This window comes from Saccopteryx bilineata, chromosome 2 (assembly GCF_036850765.1).
Source record: "Saccopteryx bilineata isolate mSacBil1 chromosome 2, mSacBil1_pri_phased_curated, whole genome shotgun sequence".
Classification (NCBI taxonomy): domain Eukaryota; kingdom Metazoa; phylum Chordata; class Mammalia; order Chiroptera; family Emballonuridae; genus Saccopteryx; species Saccopteryx bilineata.
This window is the reverse complement of record NC_089491.1, coordinates 282,150,917-282,173,098: the sequence shown is the minus strand read 5'-3', so window position 1 is coordinate 282,173,098 and position 22,182 is coordinate 282,150,917. Positions and strand designations below refer to the sequence as shown.

General features: G+C 43.9%; 1 protein-coding gene across 3 annotated transcripts in view; it reads right to left on the bottom strand.

The window, feature by feature from the left end:
• The window catches only part of PRRX1 (paired related homeobox 1), a 72,762-nt gene that overhangs the window by 41,510 nt on the left and 9,070 nt on the right, over window positions 1-22,182 (bottom strand). The gene's annotated exons all lie outside the window — the stretch shown is intronic.

Here is a 22,182-nt window from a genome sequence, read left to right as displayed (position 1 = left end):
AAGATAAGGAGGGGTCAGGACAGTTGGGAGAAAGATGTTGTTCATCCCCTTCCTAGATTTCTTGATGACTGGAGAAGTGATCTGAATTACCAGGAAAGACAAGAGGCTGGGGATTGCTTTGTCCAAGTGAAAAGAACGGAAGCACAGCTGACGGAATAAAGCGTTTGGTCCTGACTCTGAAGAAGACAAGACTCACCTCTGTCTGACCGTAGTTGAGAATCTCACACGTGAGCATAGCCACAGCACAAAAGAATGACCCCTCTACTCATGGACATGTGAACAGACAGATGATACGAGCATCATATGCATTCCATAAAGGTTTTACTAAAAAGAAAGAGCAGGGGAGATAAACTGATTGAGTGTTTAGGTACGCAGTATTTACAGGGCATCTTACTTTGAGTGGCAGCAACCATAATGCAGGAATGGGAAAGCCATTGGTGGAAGGTCACAGGCATGAAACAGGAGCCCACATTCCACTCACACTTGTGCAAGTAGCTAGCTGATCCCGTGCAAAACACCTCAGTGTCCTCGTTTTGCAAATAAGAGATTCCAAAAGACTTCCTCTCTAGCCCCTGCCAGCTCTAATAGTCCACCAGGTGCAGTTATCACATTCAGTGATTCTAACATCAGATATGGGGTAAGACCTCCAAAGGCAGCCCAGTGGGTGAGCTGGACCTTTCAACTGCACATTCTTACAACTATGTGCGAGGTTAGAGTGTCTGGGCAGCTCCCTCGATGGCAAGATTGTTGGGTTCTGCCACTTTCCAAAATTACTGCAGGAGGGCGCTGAATGACAAATTATAAGAGCTATTGCCTTTAGCTGCCTCTTGGTTCATACCGTCATTGTTATTGTAACAGCAAAAAAACTCCTTAGATGCTATCATACTTTAATTTGTATCTATAGGAACACTTCAAGCACAGCTGTTATTCATTAGACTCCAGTGCTACAGTAAAAGCAGGAAAAATGAGTAAAGTTTTATTTACAGTCAGCTTTCACTGTGAAATAGTAGAAGTCCCTGAATCAATAAAAAGATGCGCTAGGTACTAAAAGCATAAATATGCTTTCTTCATACAAGGGTAAATATGGTGGGCACATATACCAGATTTGAGGGACTATTCCTATTTTTATTTTCCCCACAAGTATGCTCATGCTTCTTAGCCCACGTGACTAGCTTTTGAATAAGAAAATGCAGTTACGCAGGGACTAGTGTGTATTAGGCATGCCTAAGTAGGCATGTGTATTATACGTGCCCATAAGCACACACATACGTGGAATTTTTATATACAGTTTAGAAAGCTGATTTCCACCCTGCAAAAGAAACATGTATTCTATGAGACAGTGCACTCCCATCTGTGAAAATCTTTAAGCAGGCTTGGATTCTGTGTGCCAGGAATACGGGAGAAGGAATTCCAGATCCCAGAATAGGATTGATGTGATCACTTACTAGCACTCTTTCAACTCTGAATTCAATGATTCTGTAAGTTGCTATATTATTTTCCCCCTAAATTGATTTTAAAAATTGACTGGACGTTTCTGCTGTGTTTCGTGTGTTGGCAGATACTTCTTCAAACATGAGGGAGAAACTGAATGACACGTCAGAAGGTCTGTGGTACTGACATTTGGATATGTGTGCACCTGGGCTTTTGGACATGCCTGCACCTGGAAACCAAAGTCTCTGGTAATAAAGTCCTTCGTGGCTGTGGCCATTCTGCTGGAAAACTGCAAATGCTTTAGGAAACGAAAACTCTGCCTTGTGGACTCTCGGTGTGGTGAACATTTCTATACCCACTTCTCACAGGCAGAGTATATAAAAATCAGCAGTCAGCTACTGGTAAATAAGATGGAATTATTGCTCCCAACCATTTGACTTTGTGGGCAAAGACCCACTGAGTTTTATGCTGTGTAGACTCATCGTCTAGTTACTGCTTCCTGCCTTCCTCCTGGAAGACCAGATTCCTGAGAGAATCACTTTTCCTTGTCACTCGCTCATCTCCACATCGAGTCCAATTCGGGGTTTGAGTTAGTTTTACTCAACTTCCAAGAAAGTGCAAATAACAAATTGCCCCAACAAGCCCATTGCCCAACCTCTGTCACACTACGCATAGTGTCAAACTGCTTATTCCTAAAAGTTTTCCTTTTCAGAGTCTGGCTGAGCAGGTTTGATGTAGCAACACGAGTTTTCAAATTGTTTACGCTGGTGCCTGTGGAGGTCCGTGGGGTCGGGGTCGGAGAAGAGGGGATTGCGGCCCAGCAAGAAGGCCCGCTGTTGTTCTTTCCTGTTCCCCTCAGTCGCAAAGGCGGTTCTGCCCTGTTGAGTATCCTGTTTCCTGAGAGCCAGCCTCTGAGATCCTGCGCTCAGGAAATTACATCACCGCAGAATTCGTTCACACTGACCCTAGGTGCACCCATATTCCAGCATTTGCCCTCTAACCCCACCTCCTTAATCACATTTGCATGCTGTCTCCACTCTTTTTCAGTAATATTTAGAACCTTTCTACAGAGCATTCTATTTTGCAAGTCATTTATCAATGCTAATTCATCTCTTCTCACCTTGATTCCTTGGAGGTAGGACCCTGTGATTAGTAATAACAACACCACAGTATTTGGCTTTTCTGTAGCTTCTGTCTCCGGAGAATGCTGCGCATATTAACAGCACACAGCGGTGCCCCGGTATGGCTGAGGTCACTGAGGGAGCGGGGAAGAATGCAATGACTAGCCTAAGTGGAGTAAATTGAAGTTGGGTTGGACCTGAATCAAGATGCCGGCGTTAATATGCCTGGCTGTTCAGGAAAAGTTCCAGGATTGCTTAATGATGAAAAGCAATAAGGCTGTCAAAATTTGCCTGGAATATATATGGGATTAGGCCAGCTTCTAAAATTTTCCAAGGTGCCTCGGGGTCAAGGGCTTTCTGCAGAAGGTAAGTTTTTTTGATGATATAAAAATTCCAACAGTCCCAGATGCAGAAAAATGCAGTATAGGTAGATGTGTGTGTGTGTGTGTGTGTGTGTGTGTGTGTGTGTGTGTGAGAGAGAGAGAGAGAGAGAGAGAAAGAAAAAGAGAAAATACTTCCGTGAAGGTTCTCTGTTAGACCCAGTTCAATTCTCAGTACTTATTGTAGATTATAATTTATCTCGAAAGTAAAAAAGATTCTCCAATTAAGTCAAATCTGACTATTTCATAAGAGAATACTAGTGGCTGATAAAAACAGCCCCAATTTTTCATCAAATATATATAGCACAGCAACTTAATAATAATGTGAGGTTGGAATATTTATGGAAATGTAAGGGTATACTTAATAATAATGTAAGGTTATCCTTTAACCTCATTCTAGAAAGGTGGCTACATTCTAATATATAATATATAATTCAATAGTGAGTCAAAGGAGGGTTACCAACAGGCTTACACTAATGCCATTTATTGGAATTTTTAAGACTCTTAAACAAAACCTTTCAAATTAAGAATTTTATCAAAGTTGTTGAACCTACGGGAAAAAGAAAGAATAGATTCTTACTCCATAAGGACGGGTGTCAGTTATTAGGAAGGACTTCCTGGTCCTGGACCATCGCGAACAGGAATGCCCAGTCTTTCCTGGAAAGGAAACCTGAGTAGAACCTACTCTGATTTCGGACGGCCAAGATGAGAGGAACTCCTGCGTCATGTCCTTTGTTCCCCGAACACCACAGCGCTCTCCACTAGATAGTACAGTTACCTGCGTGTACATCTAATCTAGAGTCTATATAGACCGTGAAGGACAAGGAACCCTGTCTCCCTCAGGGCACTTAATCCACCACCATGCACACACTGAATGAACGTTGCCATAAGGCAGCCTGAAGGGCCCTGCCCCCCAAACAGAAGGTGTCATCATCTCCTACACCTGCTGCTGGAACTCTGTCTGCCGCCCAGAGAACAGGGGCTGTTGTTTTCCTACCTTACATTAACCCCTTGGGGCCAGGTTGTCATTAAAAATATAGGGGATGAAAAACAGGGGGAGACAGATGGAGGAAAAAGAGAAGAGGAATGAGAAAAGGAAGGAAGAGAAAAGGGAGAAAAAAAAGAGGGAAAGAAGGGACCAGAGAAAAATACCATGAATCCGTTGTTTCTGAGATTAAAAAAAAAAAAAACATACACAAAACATGCAAAGGAAGGAAAGGAGGGAGGGAGGGAGGGAGGGAGGGAAGGAGGGAGGGAGGAAGGAAGGAAGGGAAGAAAGAAGGAAGGAAAGAAAGTTTTTCTCAGCGATGTCAGAATCCACTTGAGGGGAAGCTCTATAAAAACTAGCTGTTTCCAATGACTTGTGTAAGTTTGGCCTGGTTGAATCAATCAGCAGCCTCTAAAAGACATCACTTTACATTTCACTCCTAGGTTAGCTAATAAACATTTTCACCCAATCTTCGCTTGCTGGCTGGCACCCAACCCATCTGCTTTATTTCATTTACTCATTCAACCAATGCTGTTTGAGCAACAACTCTGCAGATCCGTGACTGGCAGTAGAGAATGTGCTCAACAAAGCTCACCTCCCACATGACGGGTTCACCCCACTCTCTCCACTGCCTCCTGGACACCAAATTAGGGCCATTCCACATGCCCCAGTTTTGTCAGGCAAGCCCCTTCATCCCATTATCCTCTCTAGACTCTGCCTAAACAGAACCATCAGTACCTTCTCCTTGAAAGCACCCCTTTTCTGGTGGTTTCAGCTCACACAGTCCCTTGTCCTGCTTGCCGATGGCGGTGCCTGCATCCAGCCAACTTCCTGTTCTCTCCCCAGGCTCTTCCGTTTTCTGAAATTCCATCTCTCAGAATAGTTTCTAAATTTTATTTTATTTCTCCTTCTCCCAGAATCACACTTCCAGGACCTCTTGGGAACACAAGCCAGATCGCCCATATCTAATCTTGACCCAGTTAAAACATTTGAATGTTTCAAGTCTGGCTTATATTGTAGTAACTTGTCACACAGATTCTTATGAACAAGGGGCGGTAAGGAAGCCAAGTTTTGCCAAATGTATGTCCTCTCGCATGTTCATACCCCGCGGTAGGCTGCTGGTGGGGGCTCCCGAGAGTGCTTCTGGCTATGTGTGACTATAAAGAAAAGCGAAGACCCAAATAAACGTCTCCATCTACACCACACACACATGAACTGTTCTTGGTGGCAAAATGCGACTGTTATCATAATCTCCCTTCCCCAATCTATTCTAAGTGATGAACAGTTACTCTCCATTCACCATTCAGCTCAAAATCCAGGGCTTCCATTGGCGTGGCAACTCCATCCTGTTGACCCTTGATGACCTTGCCCTCATCCTGACTCCATCCATGCCACGTTGCTGGTTTAGAGTTCACATGTCTGCCTCTTGTGAACCCCGAGATCCTAGGGGCCGGACCTTATATGGCATCGCATTTCTGGGGCTCCCCACAGTGCATGGTGCACTAGGTTTTCAGCAAATGTTGAATGAAAGGAAGGGAGGAGAGGAGGGAGAATTTTATATGTAATGAAATACTAACAAAGAATAGCTAGCAGGAGCTAGAAGCCTTCTGGTAACTCCTGCATTTTCCAAGTGAAATATTGTCTGGAAGCTGATGAGAAAAGTGTTTCATGCAGGTGATGACTGCCTACCTAGTCTTTCTCAGCCAGATGTAACCACGGCTTTCCCTTTTGGATCTCTCTCTCTCTCTCTCTCTCTCTCTCTCTCTCTCTCTCTCTCTCTCTCTCTCTCTCACACACACACACACACACACACACACACACACACACACACACACAGAATTAGAGCTGATCACTGCTCTCCAGCTCTCCATAGGCTTCCCCTTTCACTAGGACCTGATCCAACCTCAGCGACCCAGCTCCCCACACTTCACCCCATATCGCCACCTGGTGTTCAAAAGCAAGAAAAGTACCTGAGAAATGAAAATGATTTTTTTTCTTCATTTTTTAGAATTTTTCAATTACAGTTGACATCAAATATTATATTAGTTTCAGGTGTACAGCATGGTTGTCTCATATATGAAGTGATCACCCCAGTAAGTCCAGCCCCCACCTGGCACCTGCATGATCATTTCAGTATTATCCACGGCATTTCCTGTGCCCGGTGACGGCCCCGTCACTGCTTTCAGAACTTCCAGTGTGTACTTTGTAATCTGTCACCTTTTGAAACTAATAAAAACAGGACACTGGAACCGTATACTGAAAGGTTTTTTTGTGTTATTTCCCCCGGTCACATGCATTTTCGCATAGACTTCAGGTCATAAACTTCAAGATGAAAATGTATGACCTTTCTCCCAGTCCAGTCTTGTTTCCACTCACAGCTCCACACACAAAAATACGAGTATTCTCAGTCATTGCAGCTCCATGGATAGCCTTTTCTTCCCCCAGGATTCTGCTTTTTAAAACCTGCTCTACCAAATAAACTATGTCTTGCCATTCACATGAAGTCAACTCAAAATTGTCCGTCTACAGTACCATTTTAGCCTCTGCTAGCCAAGAATGGTGTCTTCCACTCATGCCTTCATTCTGCTCTTTACTGAGTTTCTCTTGTGTTCTAAGGGCTCCAGAGTCACCTTACATTGAAGTTTCTTTGCAGACAATAAGTGTATATTTTCACTAGACTTTTGAAGTAATGGGAAATTAGTAAAGGTTCCCTATTACTGCCCCTAAGACATTGGGGACCAGTGTACTAGGAAAAAAGTCTCCTGATGGACTCAGAACAACTTCAAGTCAATAATTCCTGGGGTGGGGAAGCTCTCAAATGACTACATTTAACTCAGATTATGGTTCATCTGGTTTTAAATGTGTGATTCGCTGTGAAGGCATACTGAGGATGATTATACTGTCACCAGACAAGGAATCAAGAATGCAAAGCTAAAGAATAATATGGATGTTGCTTGAACTTGCATCACCACAAAATCATCAGGATATTTTGAATAATAAAATCAGCAGTTTTACAATGAAGACCTTAGGGGCAAACAACACCTCAGTCGGTGTCCTCAAAGACAAAGTATTCAAAGTTCTAGTATAAAGTGTGTGTGGGGGGGAGGGGTTCATACAATACAGTGAGGTTTCCATAAGTTAAATGCACCCACTGTTTAATTTGAGATTACAGTCATTTTATTATTTTGGTGTGGTAGTGTCCTTTCTTTTATGAAATGATACAGTCAGAAAATGGTAGAAAGTTTCTTTAAATGTCCTTACTGGGCTACATAAATAAGGGTACCCAGATTTTTAAAAATAAAATTTTACTAGCAAATAAAATTCTAAAGTCTGGATAACCCTGAGCATGACTCTGAGGTTAATTGCAAAGGGCTAAATTGGGAACCCTTCAAACATACCTGACTTTGTTATTCTAAAGATCAAATTTAAAAGTCCAATCACTCTTTTAAATGAATTGGTTAAATAAAAGCAATTTTAAGAAATAGAAAAAAACCTTAATCTTTGCCACGAGTATAGTCCAATGCTAGAGGTATCTATCAACACTGGGTAACATTACATTTTTTCTGACTCACATTGTACTTTGAGTGCTTCCTTTAATTCTTAATTTACACTGCTCTCTAGGTCCAAAATCAGTAAGAGGTTCTAGGTTTTATCTCCCGAGATTTCTAGTTAATAAATTTAATAATTATTATTCTAATTAATAATTTCTAGAGAGGTATCGTAGTGGATCTAGAGATCACTCCACAAATAAATCAATGTAGAGCCTAGATGCTTTGACTTCTAAACCATAAAGTAAGCACCATGGTGCTTCTCAAACAAAATATTCTTTAGCTTTAAGCAGAATCTGTTTCTTTCCCGCCTCTTCTCTTTTTCCCTTTCTCTCACCACAAAGCTTTCTGGACTGAGCAGAAGTATTTGGTCACTTACTCTTTGACCCCAGAGTCTCCTGAGACTATATATTCATTTTAAGAATGAGTCCCTTTAGTTACCTAAAATGTCCTCAGACTAAATCATTTCCAGATGTTTACAAATATTTCAAGGACACAGCCACACAGTTTTTATGGCTGAGTGGTAAAGGACTCCAGAGTGTCTGGTCAATTGAAAAATAAGGATCAAGTACTTATTATAAAATAACTTCTATTTGGCCCTGGCTGGTTGGCTCAGTGGTAGAGCATTGGCCCAGCCTGTGGATGTCCTGGGTTCAATTCCTGGTCAGAGCACACAGAAGAAGCACCCATCTGCTTCTCCACACTTCCCCCTCTCGCTCCTCTCTCTCTCTCTCTCTCTCTCTCTCTCTCTCTCTCTATCTCTCTCTTCCCCTCCTGCAGCCATGGCTCGATTGGGGTAAGTTGGCTCCAGGCAATAAGGATGGCTCCATGGCATCTGCCTCAGGTACTAAGAAAAGCTCCATTGCTGAGCAACGGAGCAATGCCCACGGTGGACAGAGTATCGCTGCCTCATGGGCTTGTGGGGTGGATCCTGGTTGGGAGGCATGTGGGAGTCTCTCTGCCTCCCTCTCTCTCACTGAATTAAAAAAACAACAACAAAACAGCTTCCATTTGGTATTTGCTACATGCCAGGCCCAGTGCTAAGCATGCTGGATACATGATCTCATCGAATGCTCACAACAACCCTAGATGGAGGTACCGTGACACTCATTTTAGAGAAAAGGAAGGGGAGGCTTCACAGGACACACAGGTGAGGGAAGGGGCGGCCAAGTGCACATTCTTATTCCTTGGGTCCTGCCGTGTCTCAGAGCAGAGCTCCTCTACTGTTGGCTTCGAATAGTCAAGAAAGAAAGGAACGCACCCAAGTTGTTTCCTTGAAGAGACTAGAGAGGAAGTTTGTAGCCTCACCCGATACCTCCAAAGCACTCGCTCACCGAACGTGACATCAACAGACTGGAAATGCCCAATGCCAAAATTTCCTCATTGCTTAAAAACCAGCTTTCACATACTGTGTTTGAAATTTGCCTGTTTAGTGTTTGTGCAGTTCTTTACTCACAATATTCTAAATGGTCAAGGTGACCTACTTTTTTTTTTTTTAAACAATGCTCTTCATATCACAGAAAGCATGCTTTTTGTTTAACAGTGTGCTACTCTGAGAAGAGGCTACTATTTAATAAGAAAACTTAAATGGCTTGCATTGGGCGTGGGGATGGGGAAGGGTCCAACCAATTCTTGATTATTCTAACTAATGGAGAGAAGCAAGCTGTCTACAAAGCACTCAAGGAACGGTAGTTCCATTCCCTAAAACACAGGGTAGTAAAAAAGCCTTCTGTATGTATGCTTGGAAAAGATTGTCCAGTGTCTTTGTTTTCATTAACCCAGGAGATAGACATTTCTAACACGTGTTACCTGGGCTTGCTTCTCAAATGACTTCGGATTCTCAAAGGGCAATCCCTCTGATAATGGAATGAGGGAACTCTGGAGTGTGCAAGTTAAAGATGTCAACTGAAGATTTTAAAGAGAATCCACCACGTGGGAAATCCATGTGCAGACAATTAAGAGGTGACTGTTTGTTCTGGAAACGTCTCTCATGAAATTGACTGCACAAGCCGCCGCCGCCGTCTCCTACTGATGTTAAATGTCATCTATGCATGCCCCCTCTTCCCCTGTCCTCATCAAGCAGCTACCCCCCTAAGGGTAGAATTCGAATGAGTGTCAGAAATTGCTGACCTTGGCAAGTCACCTTGTCCTCAGTCCCCTCCCCAGGGCACCGAAGAACTCTCAGACTTTTGACCTTGCTGAAGGCCATGGGGCTGTTTGAATGGGAAATTCTCTTCCCTACCTCTTATCCTTCCCCTTCCGCTCCCCACCCCCACTGTGTCACCCTGGCCCCTTTTAAAGAAAAGCTGGGCTCTCATCCCTTTTGGATTTCTGGTTCTCCAAGCCAGCATTTTTCCCAAGGTGCCATTCTCCACTCACCAGACCATATTTTAAAAAAAAAATTGGGGGGGGGCACAAACAGCAACTTGTTTTTTGTACTCTTGACTAAAAATTTACCAAGTTGACTTTTTTTTTATGTCATGTTGTTTCAAATCATTTTTAAGCGAGGGTAATGCTGGTGAAAGGCACCAGATAGACCCCTGGAGGCGGAGGCCCATGTTTTTAACTGCAACAGAGAGAAGCAAAGTCAAGTTTGGTCAAGGAAATTCACAGGGCTCCCCCTCCCGCATGGGAGGGCTCGTGTGGGATTGGACAGGCACATGTCCACACGACATTTGCTTCCTTGCTGTTTATGTTGTTATTAACTCACACTATTCTGACTTGTAAAAAAGAAAATTCAAGTCTCAGGTCAAAGACAGCCTCTTCCACGAAGCCTTTCCTCGTGTAATCCTCAGTGTGACAGCTCGACCCTCGGAGTCCCCTCTATTTTATTACCCTCTCGTAGAGTTTTACAGTCGTGTTGATCAGCCCTCAAACCATGTACACTCTCTTTTCATCTCATACCCCCTCCAGACTCTGTGATAAAAATAAATATCAAGCAAGTGGTCCCATCCCACTTTACAGATGGTAACTGAGGCCCCTGAGTGGTACACCCAGGCAGAAATAGAGGCGAAACAGAAATCTGTGATTTTTCTGATTCCAGATTCTCTTATTCTCCATCTATGAAAACAAATATTTTTAAACTTCCTGGTCCAGGTGAAAGCACTGTAATTCCCCGAACATCTTCCCTCTATAGGCGTCGTGCCGGTCACTGTCACAGCTCCCCTGGTCTGGAGCCAGCCTGCTGAGGGCCGCTGAGCATGCCCTTGTCCACTGCGGGTCCGTGCCCTAGTCCACTGCGGGTCCGTGCCCTCATCCACTGCGGGTCTGTGCCCTTGTCCACTGCGGGTCCGTGCCCTAGTCCACTGCGGGTCCAGGCGTGAATCACCCTTAGACGGAACTTCCCAAGCCTAAACCAACCGTAACTGGCCTGGCCCACCTCTGTGCCCCTTCATCAGGACATGTGCCGGGCTGCTGGATCCAGCCATGGTTGGTGTCATCTGGTTTATCCTGACCCGGTTTCCTCTGCTCTTTTTTCCAGATTCTTCACACAGACATTAGTGGAAGCTCAGAAGAAGAGACGAGCCTAGTGAAACCCCAAGTAAGTGCTGTGGCAAAGCCAATATTTCAGCCCCAGGAAAATTATTGAAACTCCCTGCGATAAGAAAGTCATAAACCGATTCTCCCTGACTTGGAGTCTGGAAGTCAGGGGGTTGTCATCTTGTTCCAACGTTCAGTTTACACAAAGTCCAGTTTTTCTTGTTGAATACTGTACTGAAGTTTTTCTGCACAATCTGCTTCCCCAATTGCATAATTATAATTTATGCTGACTCTAACTTATCATTTGCCAAATTACTTGAACTGTCATGAAAAATGTTGGAAGATTTAGAACACTGAGAGAGATGAGCTAGTGAGGAATTTAACTCTCACGGTGCTACATGTTTCAGGAATTTGGAGTTCGAAATCTTTAAAAGCAAGAGGTATCTCCTCAAATTTCTTCTGGTCATTTTCCAACCAGTGGTTTCTTACAGGTTAGAAATTCTTTCTCAGTCTGGATTCACCTTCAGGTCATAGAAAGTTCTATCTGTAAGGAACTACAAGGAAGAGCCTGACCAAGCCATGAGACAGCATGTCCCTAGAAGCAGGCACGCCGAATGAGAGACAAGAGGGGTTGGGGTTGCTGTTACAATTTCGAGCTGGTTCCACCTGGTGGCTTGAGGTACCATTGGATGAGAGGTCTGGGGGGTCGCTAACTTCAGGATTGGACATGTTGAAATTAATCTGAAGGTGAGCTATGTGAGGTCTGGTATTGGATTCATTGCACCAGTTTGATGATTGGCTCTTTTGGCAAGAGTCCCTGGCAGAGACCTCCTAAGTATCCTCCAGACTGTGTGGCCCAGTACTGATCACAATTATTTGATAACTGAATGACCAATGGCAGGTAAAATGTTCTGATTACAGCTCATTAGCGGTATGATTACCATTTCATTGTTTGGGGAAAAGACCTTTGGCTGTGTCCTGCAGACACATGGATGGTGGGGGGGGGGCACTGTGACCCAGGAAATATACAGATCACTTCTGAAGCCCTTTCAGTTACCCAGGTCTTCCCTGCACTGAATTGTAGTCGTTAGTAATGCTGCCTTCGACATTTTGCTAAATTATAAAGAGGTAGTTATTGTAGAACTTAAAACAGAACCCTTCCTTCCTGGGAAAATTATAGGCAGCACCTGAATTATAGGCTCTATCTTTTTAAATAACAAACTCAAGAGAGAATTGCTCCCATTTCACACCTCACTACATCCAACCAACTCCCTCTCCTTTGGCAGCTGTTTCCAGGGACCTGACCATGGAAAGGCTGCAAGTTGGAGTAAAACCTGGGTACAGAAACACAGAAAAGAAGAGGCTAAGAAAAACAAGGGTTCTGGGTCAGTCCCCCAGGCAAGGTTCATCTACTAATCCTGTGGGCTTCTGTCCACTGCCGTCACACTTAGAATATAAGCCAAACTCCTCACTGGGACTTTCAAGACCCCTATTACCTGGCCCCTCCATATCTCTCTAACCTCATCTCCTAAACTGCCATCACTTGCTATCTTCCAGTCACACTGATCTTATTTCTTGGACTTTTCCAGTTGGTTCATGCCCCAGGGCCTTTGCACTTGCTGTCCAAGCTTTGCTGTGTGAGAGACTCTTTACAATGATCTTCTCTTTGTTCAATCCCTGCTCAAATAAGCCTGTTTCATTTACTTGATGAAACTTGTCATTATTTATAATTAAATTATCTATCTAATTATTTGTATACTTTTTGGTTTATTGGCTTTCTTTCCCAGAAGAATGTATGGTTTATGAGAAGAAGCAATCTGTGTTTTTCATGGAAGCTAGGGTAGTGACTGGCACATAGCAGGTACTCAGTGCCTATTTGTCAAACGTGGAAAAATGAGTGAGAGGAAGGGAAGGAAAAGGGAGTCTGTTCTGTGATCCTAACCAACTTAACCGTAAGTCTCCAACTGTGTTTTATCAGCAAAACCCCAGAAGCTGGGGCCTCGGGTGCCCAGGGTTTGTTGAGTTTTCACCCAGATGATGAGGATTCAGTACATTATTTTCCCTTTGGCTGTTGTTCTAAGTGTTTATCTTCCTCACTGGGACCCCTAGGAAGAGGGCCGAGGAGGATGCTCAAGGCACCATAACCTCGGTGGCATTCTTTAAGAAACCATGACACATGGGGGGGGGTGCCAGCTTCAGACCTCAGTGGCGAGGGGTGGGCACTGAAGAAGATTGCCAGAGATTAAGTTTGTCTAGTTCTCAGGTTTTCCCAGCAATGGTCCTCCTAGACCATGAAAGAGGGAGAGACATCCCTGTCCTCCTCATCACCGGGCCACTAAGCCACTTACAGGGCACTCTACTCGGGCTGCTCTCATTGTCACTAGAGTTCATCTGTATTATACATTTGCTGGTCTTTTGGTGGCTTCCTGGGAACCTAATCACCACTCTAACATTTCCTTTAGAAAAATGAATTTCCAGTTCCAAACAAACAAATCAGATTACCTGATTTAATCTTCAATAGACTTGCCAAAAATAGTATATTGCTATCTTTTCAATCTCGTAGGATTATTGCATCTGGGCTGGGTGACAGGTTCAGGGTCAGAGCCGCGATCAAAATCAACTGCTCATCTTCAGGCAAGCCTTCTGGCTTACCTCGTCTCTTCTCTAATACCGTCTTCCAACTCGCTCTCTCGTTCAAGGTCACTGAGCCCCGTAATTAACCTCGATTTTGCTGCTTAGTTGTCATTGAAGTATCCAGTGTCATCAGGGCCTGTCTTGGCAAAGGTGTAACTTTCTGAAGGATAATTTGCATGTTTTTCATTTGTAATCCCAATACTAGATACAGGAGTTCTGTGTCCTATTGAATAAACATCACAGAAAAGCCACTTAACTCAGTTATCTTCTTCCAATTCTCTAGCCACTGGAGGGTCAATCAGAGGATAACAGAATATGGGGTACCGGAGAGGTGACTTCTGGTTTTGTCAGGACTAACTCGAGGCTTCAGGCAAGTTGCTAAGCCTCCTCTGATTCTCCAGACCCAGTTTGTAAGTGTGTGTGTGTGTGTGTGTGTGTGTGTGTGTGTGTGTGTGGTGGGCGATACCCACCACTGTGAACATTTACATGTTACTGTGAACATTTAAACCTAAGTAATATAAATCACCCAGTACACTACCCGGTCATGATGGGTGCTCGATACATCTTAATTTCTTTCGTTAGCTCCTTTCTCCATTGAAAGACCCAAAGCACTAGATAAATAGGGTCGTCTCTCAGCTTCAGGGACGAACACAGAAAGTATGAAGACTAATTCCAGTTCCCTTTGCGAACCAGAAACCTTCTTTGTTATCTCACTGATATATTTTTTGGCATTCTCTGGGTGAGCAAGAATAGAACCGCACTTCACAGTTACATTGTAGCAGCCAGTACGGCTGGGGAAGGGTCTTTCTATGGAAGCACTATGCTTGCTACTCAGACAACTACATTTCAACCAGGAAGCCCTGCTGTCTCTGGTAACTGTTCCCCAAAACAAAACTCATTGAGGAGAGTCGGCAGGGATAACTTTAGGACCATCACAACCAAGGCCAGCATCTACAAGGCCTGAACGTGGGGTGTTATGACACTTGGTGGATTTCTTCTGAGGTACTCAATGTTGCAACAACGAGATTTGCAGGAGTATAACCACATAGCTCCCCTGGGTATACTCCCAGTGTGCTCCTCAAATGATTAAATACAAAATAAACAACAGCTAACTGTGAATTATGGAGTTGTAATTCCACCAAGGGGGTTCCAGTGATGTCATAAACCACTAGAGCAAAGATCATGTCACAAAAGGATCCCAGATGGCCCCGGGGGCCCGTAACTCAGCAGTGGTCCCTGCTGCAGACATGGCTGCAGGAAGGCCTTTCCTTTGGGGCTGGCCCCTCTCCTCTCTGCAAGGGCCCGCCTTTCTCATTCTCTCCCCCAGGGCTTTCCAAAGTCACACTGACCCTGCTTTCTTAAATGGAGTTCCTTTCTAATTAGTTAAATGGTCTGTCATTTAAGAGGCTACCCCCAGCCCTAGTCCCACACACTTTTTGGACAGCAATCTGTGAATTGCATCCACTTCATTAGGAAAAAAAAAAGAAGGCTGATGGTTAATAGAAAATTCATTTAGGACAAAAGGCCTGGTGCATACCTTAAAAGGAGATATTTGCAATGGAACTTGAGCGTGTGCCACGCCCAGTACCCCACTCACGGAATAAATGCGTCTTTGGACATGGCCAACTTGGAAAAGTGAGGGTGAGATTTCCAACACAACCTTCCCCCAGTCACTGTCTGAAAAGGGGAAATGAATATGTGGCGTTCTCAGACCACCTAGACGATAAGTCAACAGAATGGCTGAAATGTTAGAAAACACTGCTTTATTAATCATCAGAAAGTAAGGACGGGCTTTGTAAGAAAAGATGATACAAAATACTGAACTATGACTGGCATATTTCCATCTGAAAACTTACGTAAAACTAAGGTTAAATTGCAGATATTTGTGCCTGCGTGATAGATCGCTCCTCCTTTGACGTGAGCTTTCTCTTCTAGAGCTGAGATAATGATTACCTAAAATTAGTCATAGGATTTTCAATCCCCAATAATTGCTACAATCCTCCCTTCCTTTGTTTTATGTGAAAAAATTTAAAAGGGGGGCCTGGCAGCTTGTAAGTGTTTCATGCGGGCTCTGGCTTTCTCCGCTACGTGTTTGTTCACGCATCCATTTATCCAATAACTGAAATGCTAGCGAGCCGTCCACAGTATAAAAAAGCAGCAAAAGCGCCCTGAAGTGTCATATATCTGCCCCTCCAACCTCGTCTTCAAGACTTGAGTCATGTAGAAAAGACCAAGGCTTGGGGGGAGGTAACGTGGACCGCACGAGGCAGAGTGGAGGGCACAGGAAATGCGTCCCTCACTCCCAACGACGATGCGAGAACGTGGTCTACGTGAATGTAGACCCCTCAGTGTGTGTAAGTCATCTGGGATATTTTAAACGCACATAGTTTGGGGGATTTGAATTCACTGGGAATGCGTGAGGGGCCCTGGAATCTGCATTTTAAGGCACTGCATTCGGATGCAGGGGGGCCAGGCATCATGCTTGCTTGTGAGCACATTAGAGAAAGAGTCAGCTTACCTGTCCTTTCTTGATATCCCTTTCTCTCTCAAGCATTAGAAATGAACCATACGTGGGGGAAACATAGAAGAAAAAAATGAAGACAGTAAGGACCGAGAGAGTGTCTCTAGATGAGGAGACTCCCTGCTCTCTAAAGGAGGGTAACCTGGAGTTATCTGCACCCCCAGTTCAGAGGCATCATATGCTAAAGCACACCTTTAGCAAACGTACATGTTTTCAACAGTGCTGTGCTCCTCGTCTCTGACTGATACCCACTGATGGCGTTTAAGAGATGACCTGACCCTCTCTTGCATTAGGCACATGCGACACAAGGTAAACTGCTTCTCTAGACATGAGCACATGAGTCGGGCAAGACACTGGTATCTAAGCGCCCCTCTCACGGTGCTCCACTTCCTCCCGTGTACCACAAGTGTTAGTCACAGTGACCTGTCACCCAAGAATGCCAGGGAGATTTCATTGTTAATTGCCTGGCAAAAAAACATACAGAGTCCCGGATGCTTCATGATATAGAAATGCAGCCTGAATGTCTCCCAGGTTTATCAGATTTCAAAGCACTACATATGAAAGCAGGTCACATGTCACACTGAGGACAGAATGTTTACCTTACTCAACTGGTTAGGAAATCTAAGTTGGCAAAACAATGGCAACTTTATGTATAATCACAGTTAACATGGGGAGTATTACTCATGTACAAAAAATTAGGTAAGCCGCACAGAAATCTCAGAGGAGGGGTGAGACGGTGCTATGTTGGAGACATGCTACTACAGAGGAAGCTGAACGTGGTCGGTCTCCTGGAAACTCACTGGCTGTGGCAGGTGTGGGAGAAGAAGTCTCGACACCTGCTGTCCTAAGCACAGGCCATGTGTTCTCCACTAAATTCAGTGGCTAACTGGGGGCAGCGCATTTGTCTTCCATCAGCGGAAAGTCCCCAATGACGGATGAAGCAAGTGGAGATAGGAAAGGTTGGTGTCATCTCAAGGTTTAGAAAGATTTTGAGTCACTTTTCATGCCAAAGAGGAGAGGGGTGACCTGGAAAAGCTGATCACAGCCAGGAACTTCTAGGCCAGACTCCTGGCTCTGCCAGGCACTTGTGTGTGTGGCCTTTTGAGTGCCACTAAAAATCACAAGGCATCATTTTCTTACTGTAGATCAAAAATGGGTGTTTATTCAGTCACTCAGTGGGTAACATGCTCTAAGGGTGTGACTTCTGGAGTATGGGACTATTCCCAATTTTAGTGACACTAAACGGCATTGAACATTGGTTGGGAAACCACACTGAGTATGTTTCTGAGCCTGGAATAAGTGACCCTTGTCAAAGACGCTGTGGCAGCGTGGGTAGGAGGAGGGCAAGCATCTGAGTGCCTTCAATGCAAGGGAATGGAGGGCATTGAGGTCTTTGTTTACATCATCTCATTATTCAAAAAAAAAGTCTACCAGCAAGTACAGTAGTCCCCCCTTATCCACGGGGATACGTTCCAAGACCCCCAGTGGATGCCTGAAACCATGGATAGTACTGAACCCTGTGTAAACTATGTTTTTCCCACACATACACCCCTTTTCTCTTGTAGGAAGCACGTTCCGGCTTCTCTTTGGCATATCCGAGTTGCCACCATTGTTACTCTTGGGCTTGGGGAAATTATTAAGTAAAGTAGGGGTGACCTGAAAACAAGTACTGTGACCCCAAGCAGTCAGTCTGATTACCTGGACAGCTATGAGGTGACTAACGGGCAGTAACATCCACAGTGTTGATGCTGGACAAAGGGTTTTTCATGTCCCTGGCGCACAGAGCAGGACCAGTGGGAGTTCATCCCGCCTCTCAGAATGGCATGCAATTTAAAGTGCATGACTTGTTGATGTCCTGGATTTTCCATTTAACATTTTTAGACCATAGTGGACCACGGTGGATGGAAACTAAGAAAAGGGAAACTGTAGATAGGGGTGGGGAGACCCACTGTATATCGTGTAACTGTAGCCTAACACAGAATTCTCTGAATAGAAAGTGAAATGCTTTGAAATTCCTAATGCCCCGAAGTCTAAAGATTCTTGCTTTTGGATGGTTGGGGATATATTTATTGAAATGTATCCTTAGGTTTTATTTACCTTAATTTAGAAAAGTCTCCATTTGGTTCCTTATGGTATAATAACGTATACAAATTCAGCCCTTTGTTTCCCACATATTTTCACAAATGCACTCTGGTTTTGGCCTGCTACATTCCCACAGGGGAGCTAGGCAGAGCAGTGACATTGCCACTTCCCAGCGAAACCAGGAGCCGGAGGGATTAGGAGAGATTGTGTGGCGTGGTCACGTGTCATGAAGGGGCAGGCTGGCCTCCCTCTTCTTAACTCAGTCTGGTTTCACGGGACAACAAGGCAGCTAAAAGGACCAGGCTGACCTCAAAGACAGTGTGACACAGTGAACAAGGTTAAAACAGGATCAGGAGAGAAGGATTCAAGTCACTGAACGGTCGCTCCGTGAAACTGTCCAGCCCACAGTTCTCCTATCCGTCAAAGCTGCACGTATGAACCACGCAATCCCGAACGACTTCGTCCAGTTGGCTATTTAAAACATAAGAGCATTGGTAGGTGTCCTTCGAGTTTGTGAAGCAATTTCATGTTTAGTCTCACTTTGTCATCCGTATGTATGTATTATTAACCCTTAAAGACAAATGCATTGATTTATACCCCCCCAAATAATAATAAATCAGGGAAGAGAATTAAAGAAACCAACAGTGAACATATTAATGCAGCTAAAATGATTGTACTTTAAGGCCCACCCAAACACTGCTGAAAGTTCCTGGCTGTTCAAGGTAGCCCTGAATTTCCAACCTCCACCCCTCTCCGAAAACAAAACAAAACAAAACAAAAAATCCCAAACCGAAACAATGCAGACAAACAGATATTCTCACCACCCTGGGAAAAAGAATGTTGGCATAAAGAAAAAGAACAGATAAAACTTAAATAGTGCTCTATATATTCTGAGCAGAAGTGACCACACCCAGAAACATCTTCCCAGAGGGACTTTGAGAACAGGCCCGTAGCAGTCAAACGTGCAGTGAGATGATCCTGTTCCTCTTGTCAGAAGGGAGTCAGCCTTTGAAATATGTGTAGCAAAACTGCAGATTTTAGTTTACATGACTAATGAACTAAATTACGTTTTATTTCCAAAATGTGTTGAGGATTCATGCTGTGGTCTTCCCTGGAATTGGTGGGTGAGAGCCACAGCACGGCACATCTGGGCACATCTGGGAATTAACAAAGAGCTGGCTGGGTTTGGTTCGTTCTCCCCTTAGCAACGGGCAGTGTGGGGACCGGCAGGAACTTTGATTGGCCAACTGTGATTTTTAATCCTCGAGAATGATGATTACTCGCTCTGTCCTCCCCCCCCCCCACCATGAGGAGAAAGATGAACTATTATAATACATCTAATTCATCATTTACGATTTTTTTTCCTGCATGATTTCATATCACTTGTTAATACTTTTCCCTAAAGAAAATATTTGCATTTATCAGGCAAATGTTTTAATCTCAACTTGCCTGAGAACGATTTTTAAATAGACTTCATAATAACAATTTATATTTTTTCTGCAATTATTATGTTACCTAAGGGCCGGGGCACAGGAAACTTTTGTATCTGGATAAACCCATTGTCTTTAATCTTTATAAGTGCTCCTTTCTCTGTAAAAGCACAGTTCTGTGTCCTGGAATCTGTCACTGTCCTACCCGATCATCATTTTACCCAGAACAGAGAAAAACATGCTGTTAAGTGTTTGAGTATTCTCTTAATTTGGGGAAACACATCCTTTGGCAATGGGATTAAAAAACTCTCCCCACTGATTAAAGTAAAATCAGCCATCAAGAACGTTAATACAAAAATTGGTAAAAGTCAAAAGGAAATACTTTAGTACCAAACTATTAATTGTGTCTCCCACAATTGAAACATAGATGACTTGACTTTCCTATTTAAACTTCCAGATGTAAAACAATACAATTCCTAAAATAAGGGGTATTGCACTTTGATATTATTACTCTTATATCCAAAAAAATTACTTGCAGTTAGAGATGGTAAAACCGTACTCCCGGACTAAACCAAAAAAAGTATCTGCTTACTGCAGCTTTGCTACATACACTGTGGAGTATGCCCCCACCCCTAATACAAGTCTCTAATCTTAGGAAATTCTCAAAGTAAATTAATAATTGTAAATATTTAGAAAATAACTAAGCAATCCTTGTTGAGCTACTGAATGTCTTTACAGAAAGTACTGAAGAAAGGATTTTCTTGGTCTGAGATGAAACAGTCAAGGAAAGTGTCACAAAGGGGTGTGCAGGGGACAGGTCACATGGATAAATTTGCAAAAGGGGGCAGGGAACAAGGACCTTTCAAACTGGAAGTCAGAGAAGCAGACAGGAGAGAAGAGCTTCCCGAGTATACGAGGGCCACGTCGGGAGACAGTTAGAACCGCACTGTATGGGAGTGAGCGGGTTACAGGGGCAGAGATGGAAATACAGATGATAAAGGGTGATAAAAAAAAAATCAAGAACAGGACAAATAATTTGGTCTTGATGTAAAAAAGAATAAAAAGCAACTGTGAGTTCTAAAGAAGGGGAAAGCCATGAATGTTTAAAAAGTGTGTTTGTAAAAGAGTGTTCTGGCCTTCATTCATTCATTCATTCATTCAGCAAATGTTCTCTGAGGACCTGTTACATCCTCCTATTCATGTCCTGCACACACAGGAGGACAAGCGTGCATGCAAGGAGACCCAACTATATAGTTATAGTTAGGAGGCTGGTACCCTGGTGCAGGTGAGATACCATGGAGGTTTAAAAAGGAGATGGAGTGCAGTCATTTCACAAAGTAAGCATGGGATTGGGGGACAGATTGGGCAGAGGCATAAAAGAAAGAGCCAGGGATGAGATTTCTGAGCTGTACACCCACACATGGTGGCACAGGAAAGCTGAGAACACTGTGAGAGGATCAGATTGGGGAAAGGGAGCTCACCAGTGGCATGATTTCTTGTTTTGACCTCAAAGCACTTTTACCGTGTTCAAATTGAAATGCTGTCCAGGTAGGTGGCTGCATGAATGCATCTGCAATTCTAAGGGGACCCGGAAGCTATAATTTGGGAGTCAGCCATGTAGAGATGGTAATTGAAAGGAGTAGCCTAGAGATCTCCAAGGCAAAGGGCATGAGTGGGAAGGTGAGGGCAGAGGGCCCGGCATTTAGGCCAGGTTGGCAAGGGGGTCCACTGAGGATAGGAGCTCATTCTCTCACTAGGTAAGCATGCACTGAGCACAGACGACAGGTTAGCCGTAGCCCCATTGTATACGACTGCTGTAATCCAGACCAGGATTTGGAAAAATAAACACCGGTAAAAATGGAGACAAAAGTCACAATGTACATGTTTAATGTCCCCACCCAGTCTGGATTAATGAGGATGTATGTCAATGCCCCGATGTAAAGGTTTAGATTCAACACCTAATTTCCTTGGGAACTTTCAACGTCATATATTTATGAGTTATCTGGGAAACCAATAGAATGGTGACCAGTTCCCTAAACTTTCATTCCCCAAGAAAACTAACCAGGTTATTATAAAATGAATGATCAGAGAGGAAAAGTACCTGAAAAGACTAGCTACGTTACGTGTCATTGAACTCAACAGCCCTCTCCTTTTCTAAAGACTCTGCTAAAAACAGTGCTAGGGGACTCCTGTGGCCTCCACGCACCAATTTCTCTGCTACTCAGAGGTCTTGGACAGCCATGTGGGACACAGGGAACACAAAGATGAAAAGGACAGTAGACAAGGACAGGAGGCTGGGACACAGTCTCCTTACCCCCCGCCAGGCCCAAGCCAAGTCTACCAAACCCTTTGCAGACTAGCATGAATTTGTGTGCATAAATACAATGGAAACTTAAGAAAATGTGGTTCTCTGTATGTAGCCAACGTGCTGGCTAGGCCTTTCACTTTGCCCAGAGTCAAGCTGATTAAACTTAGCATATCCTGGCTCAAATTTTGATTGACTTGGGCCCCTTAGCCTTGAAGTTGTATATCTGAATCCCCTTTGAAAAGATTTGGCCTCCCCACAT